We start from the raw sequence: 6,000 nt of genomic DNA on the forward strand, positions 1-6,000 counted from the left end.
ACAATACCACCTCATTCACTGTTGGTGGGAATGCAAACTTGTACAACCACTGTGGAACTCAGTATGGCAGTTCCTCAGAAAATTGGGAATTGATCTACCTCAAGACCCAGCCATACCACTCTTGGGCATATACCCAAGGAATGCTCAATCATACCACAAAGATACATGCTCAACTATGTTCATAGCAGCACTATTTGTAATAGCCAGAACCTGGAAAAAACCTAGATGCCTGTCAACTGAAGAATGGATTAAGAAAATGTGGTACATATACACAATGGAGTACTACTACTCAGCAGAGAAAAGCAATGACAGCATGAAATTTGCAGGCAAATGGGTGGAACTAGAAAATATCATCCTGAGTGAGGTAACCCAAACCGAGAAGGACAAACATGGTATGTACTCACTCATAAGTGGATACTAGATATAAAGCAAAGAACAATCAGAATGCAACCCACAGATCCAGGGAGGCTACCTAGCAGGAGGGACCCCAGGATGACTGTGGCTTATAATAAGTTTTGGTTTTGCCCAATCACTGGGCAAGCTTTAGTGAAACATTTCACTATTAGGATAAGAATTTGTACCGTATCAAGCTGATGAAAGAAAATGCTGGCCATACTTTCATGAGGGGAGGCTAAAATCTTTTTAGATTATGGATTAGCCTACAGAAAAATGTCTGCCGTAAATCAAACAGTGAAGGGGAAGATGAGTAGGAATCTCACTTACACAGCCTAAGTAAAACATAGCTCTTCAAACAGATGAAGATAGATTTCTTCTCTATGTTCTTCTCTATCCCAGAATCTAATCAACATTTATATGTATAATTCAGCTATTACTTGGCTTAAAAGGACTTATTGGGAAATGTTATCATTTTTACTATTTTCTACAGAGGAAATATTTTCCAGTTTCAAATAAACTGGGACTTTTGAATTATAACCTGTTTTTATGTTCAAGCTATCTGTGTATTATTTCTCCTGCAGTTGAACATAAAATGTTTTTACATTTTAAAAAAGGACAAAACTATAGAATTGTGTTACTATAGAATATACAAATTCATAGAGACAGAAAGATCAGACGTTATCTCAAGATGGAGAAGAAAGGAATATAGAGCAATGATTTCCTAAGTACAGAATCTCTGTTTTGTGTGATGGAAAAGTCCTACAAATGGACAGTAGTATCAGGACATAATATCATGAATGTAATAAATCAATACAATTAATGTAATTAATGAATATCATAAATATAGTTATTGAATGAATACTGCGAATGTAATCAATGAATACCACAAATGTAATTAATATCATGAGTGTAATGAGTATCATGAGTGTAATTTTAAAATTTTTAAAAATTTAAAAAAAAAACAATACTATCTGGGTGACTTTTTTTTTTTTTTGAGGCAGGGTCTCTCAGTGTAGCTTTGCACCTTTCCTGGAACTCACTCTGTAGGCCAGGCTGGCTTTGAACTCACAGAGATCTGCTTGCCTCTGCCTCCTGAGGGCTGGGATTAAAGGCGTGCGCCACCACCACCCTCTGGGTGACTCTTATGTTAAAAAGTTTGGCTGCCAGTGCAAGGTACATTCTTGTATATGAACACATGGAGGTCCAACTTTAATACCTCATTAAACAAGCATTGTTTTTAAATCCTATGTTTTATAAACTGCTGTAGAATATTATTTTAACTAGGCAAAGATGTCTTACATTTGTTTATGCTGCAGAATGTTACTTTAATGGTGTAAAGGTGTGGAATACTTCAGTTAACAAGAACAGTTAGCCAGAAGCAGAACTGTAGAAGCCAAAAAGCAAGATTAGTACATTTAGAGAATTCCCCAGAACGATGAGCTTTGATGGGTTAGGTCTTTGTTTTCATTTTGTCAGGTGGTGCTGTCTATGTGCTGAGGTTTATGGCCTGAACCATACCATCATGAACGACTCCATCACGGAGTCAGTTGTACTAAGGTCTGGGGCCTGTTACAGTGTGAGAGCCAAAGTCACATTTTAAGTTTTTTTTTTTTTTTTTTTTTTTTTTTTTTTTTTTTTTTTTCTTGCTGCTTCTTTTTTTTTTTTTTTTTAAAGATTTATTTATTATGTATACAGTGTTCTGTCTGCACATATCCCTGCAGGCCAGAAGAGGGCGCCAGATCTCATTACAGATGGTTATGAGCCACCATGTGGTTGCTGGGAATTGAACTCAGGACCTTTGGAAGAGCAGTCAGTGCTCTTAACCTCTGAGCCATATCTCCAGCCCCACATTTTAAGTTTTAATCACTATGCCTTAGAGATCCATGAAACAAAAATGTCTCTGATCTCAAGCCCCTTGCCCAAGGGCAGCGGGTTACTGAAATGCTGGAGGATGCTGTTTACGGAGATAACAAGTCACATGTTTTTCACTCCCCTAAACAAGTTTGTTTGACACATCTGCACCGGATGGACTTGATCCCATATGGGTGGGGGTTCACAGGTTGGAGGTACATCAGGATGTATGCTTGGACCTGTGATTCTGGGCTGTTTCCAGGGACCTGGGTATGGACCTGGCCAGAGCCCATCCGCCTGGCCAGTATTTCAAAGCTTGCTTCAAATCAGGCTTTGAACTGTGGTACAGTCTTATTCTCAGTCGGTAGGATTAAAAAGTCCATGTGGTCTCTGTTAGATCAAGATTGATCAAGGCAACTCGGAAATGGAAGAAGGAGCAGACCTCTACAGGGGCAACACTGTCCAGTTTGCCCGCTGTTCTTTCTTTCTTCATTCCTTTCTTTCTTTTCCTTTTTTTCTCTCTCTCTTTCCTTCTTTCTATCTTTCCCTCTTTCTCTCTCTTGCCCCCTTTCTCTCTCTTCTCTTTCACTCTTTCTCTTTCCCCATTCCTTCCTTCCTTCCTTCCTTCCTTTCTCACTCTCTTTCCATCTCTTTCTGTCTTTCTTTCTTTCCGTCTTTCTTTTTTCTTCTCTTTCTTTTCCTTTCTTTCTTTCCCTCTTTTTCTTTCTTTCCTTCCCTCTCTTCCTTCCTTCCTTCCTTCCTTCCTTCCTTCCTTCCTTTCTTTCTTTCTTTCTTTCTTTCTGTCTTTCTTTCCATCTTTCTTTTTTCTTCTTCCTTCCTTCCTTCCCTCCCTCCCTCCCTCCCTCCCTCCCTCCCTCCCTCCCTCCCTCTCTCTCTCTCTCTCTCTCTCTCTCTCTCTCTCTCTCTTTCTTTCTTTCTTTCTTTCTTTCTAGGCAGGGTCTATCTTTGTAGTCCTGGCTGTCCTGGAACTCACTGTGTAGACCAGGCTGCACTTGAATGTACAGAGATCATCCTGACTCTGCCTCTTGAGTGCTGGAATTAAAGCCGTGCGCCACCACTCACCCTCTCCCCCTCCCCGCCACACCCCACCCCCACCCACTTCTACCCCGCCAGATTGTCCTTTAACCAGAACAACTGAAGGACACCGGTCTCTCCTTGGGAGTGGAGACTGTGCATCAGGGTGCACTGGGTGTGGGGGAGAAGCAGAGACTTTGGGGAAGGAGAGCTTCATCGGTGTGCTGCGGGGATCTTTCTAGAAACAAGCACCCAACACACACCAGTGAGAGTGGGAGAGAGGAGAGGGGAGAGAGGAGAGGTCACCAGAACCCAGGACAGCTCCTGAAAGGCTTCAATGCCGGGTCCAGTTTGCAGTCTCTCTCATTTTACACTCTACCGACACGAGGTGGGGCAGGCGAGGAAGCAAGCGTTACCGAAAGCACACCCGCAGTCAGCAGCTCGTTAACCTTAACAGCTTTCCTTAACAGTTTCAACCACTTCTCCAGCTCACTCTGTTTCAGGTAGCAAGTGAAGTCATGCTTGGCAAATAGGCAGTCCAAGCAGTACTTTAAGTAAGTCACTAAATCAATCAGTATCTAATCACGGGTCTTTTCTACTTTATTCTCCTTTAAGTGGATGCATTCTCCAGAGTCCCAAGGCCGAACGTTGGGTCTCCTGACAGGAAGGCGTTCCATTCTGGTTTGGTTTGTTTTCTCAAGACAAGGTTTCTCCGTGTCACGGCCCAGGCTGTCCTGGAACTCAGTCTGTAGCCCAGGCTGGCCTTGAACTCACAGAGATCCGCCTGCCTCTGCCTCCCGAGAGCTGGGATTGAAGGCGTGCGCCGCCGCCACCACCGGCCCGCAGGAAGGTGTTCTCGTCCTTATGCTGAGCTGGGAGGCTCGCAGCTCCCCTAAGGTTGTTTCGGGCCTGTAAGCCCTCAGTCTCAAACTCAGGACAGGTGGTTGATAGGAAGGAGACAAGTACCGGAATCTCTTTTCTTTTTCCTTTGTAGACAGGATCTGATCGTGTGGTCCTGGCTGGCCTAGACCTCGAGACATAGACAAGTAGGACCTCTCTGCCTCTCTCTGCTTCGCCTCCTGGCCCCTGCCTCTGCCTCTGGAATGCGGAGGTTAAAAGTGTGCAACCTCCACACCCAGCAGCAACTGAATTAAAACGAAAGAAAACAGCTTATCCTTTGTGGGCTCTTTTTTCCCCCGTTTGTTTTGTTTTTACCGCGCGCCTATGAGCGCGGAGGTCGGAGACAAACTTTCTGGAAGCAGTCTCCTGTGGATTCTGGGGCTAGAGCAGAGGTCTTCAGGCTGGCAGAGCGAGCGGTCACACCGACTAAGCCACCTGCCCCGGAGAGTGAATTATTTTTTCTTTTGAGACATGGCCCCCCGTAGCCCAGGCTGGCCTCACAGTCTGTCTCTACCTAGCCGGAGATGGCTTTGAACCCTGGGTCCTAACGCTGGAACTCCAGGCTCGCGTCAACACTTCATCGACACCCCGGCTTGTCACGTTTCTGGAAGTTGACCGCAGACGCAAACGCGATCCCGACACGGTCCCCGCGGATGGTGTGTAAAGGGTGGTCAGTAGTCGGCGCGGAGGCCTGGCCGTCCGCGGCGTCCCGCTTCAGGCTCGGGGCCAGGGACCCCGGGGTGCTTCCGAGCGTTGGGCGCACCCTGGGCGGAGGCTGGGAGCGGGGCCTTTGACGTCAGGGCGGGGGCGGGGCTATGCAGACGAGGCGGCGCGCAGTGGCTGCCGGTCCGCGGGGCTGGGCGGGCCACGTTCCGCGAGGCGACGATCCCGTGTGGGTGAGTGTGCTGTCCGTGGGGGCAGAAAGACAGCGACGGGTGTGGAGGGCGTGGGCGTCGATTCGGTGTGGCGAGGGCGGTGACCGTGCGTTCAAGGGGCGCGCGTGTGTAGGGCGAGCGAGCGGGCTGTGGCGGCAACTCATACTTACCTGGCAGGGGAGATACCATGATCACGAAGGTGGTTTTCCCAGGGCGAGGCTTATCCATTGCACTCCGGATGTGCTGACCCCTGCGATTTCCCCAAATGCGGGAAACTCGACTGCATAATTTGTGGTAGTGGGGGACTGCGTTCGCGCTCTCCCCTGGTGTTAGCTGTCTCAAAAGTAGAATCTTCTCAGAATCTCTTTATCAACCATGATCCTTGGAACTAGGTGTCCTACAGGACCGCATCCTGTGACTAGTGTGCTTTCTTGCTGCGTGTGCTCTATGCTTTCCCTGTCCTAGAGTGGTAGTAGAGCCGGCTGTAAATCAGGCTGCACAGAACCCACGTGAGCCTCTGCCTTCCAAAGCCCCTTAAAACTGAGTTCAGTACTTGAAATTCACATGGTGAAGAGGAAATCCTGCCAGCTGTCCTCTGGCACATGGACCCCACCGACCCCAATTCATAAAGGTTCTTGATTCACTAAGTCCAACAGGAGCGCCCCTCACCCGCTAGCTGCCTAGAATTCTTCTGAGTGTTGTCTTCTCCCCAGGCCTCGAGAGTTGTTGTAACTTTAAAATGTATCAAATGAATATGTGTGTGTGTGTGTGTGTGTGTGTGTGTGTGTGTGTGTGTGTGTGTGTGTGTGTTTTGCCCGCATGTATTCCTGTTGGGTGCCCACAGAAGGCATACGGAAACTCGAGTTACAGAGCGTTGTTGAGCAGCTATGTGGATGCTGGGAATTGAACCCAGGTCCTTTGGAAGAGCAACAAGTGCTCTTAA

The 6,000-nt window shown here is 46.9% G+C and overlaps 1 non-coding gene across 1 annotated transcript; it reads left to right on the forward strand.

The window, feature by feature from the left end:
- The first annotated feature begins 5,219 nt into the window (after positions 1 to 5,219).
- Positions 5,220 to 5,383, forward strand: LOC128111368 (U1 spliceosomal RNA). Its single transcript, XR_008218613.1, has one exon. It is a non-coding gene; the product is annotated as a U1 spliceosomal RNA (small nuclear RNA).
- The last annotated feature ends 617 nt before the right edge of the window (positions 5,384 to 6,000 follow it).

This window comes from Peromyscus californicus, unplaced genomic scaffold (genome assembly GCF_007827085.1).
Source record: "Peromyscus californicus insignis strain IS unplaced genomic scaffold, ASM782708v3 Scaffold_15__1_contigs__length_86483966, whole genome shotgun sequence".
Lineage (NCBI taxonomy): Eukaryota > Metazoa > Chordata > Mammalia > Rodentia > Cricetidae > Peromyscus > Peromyscus californicus.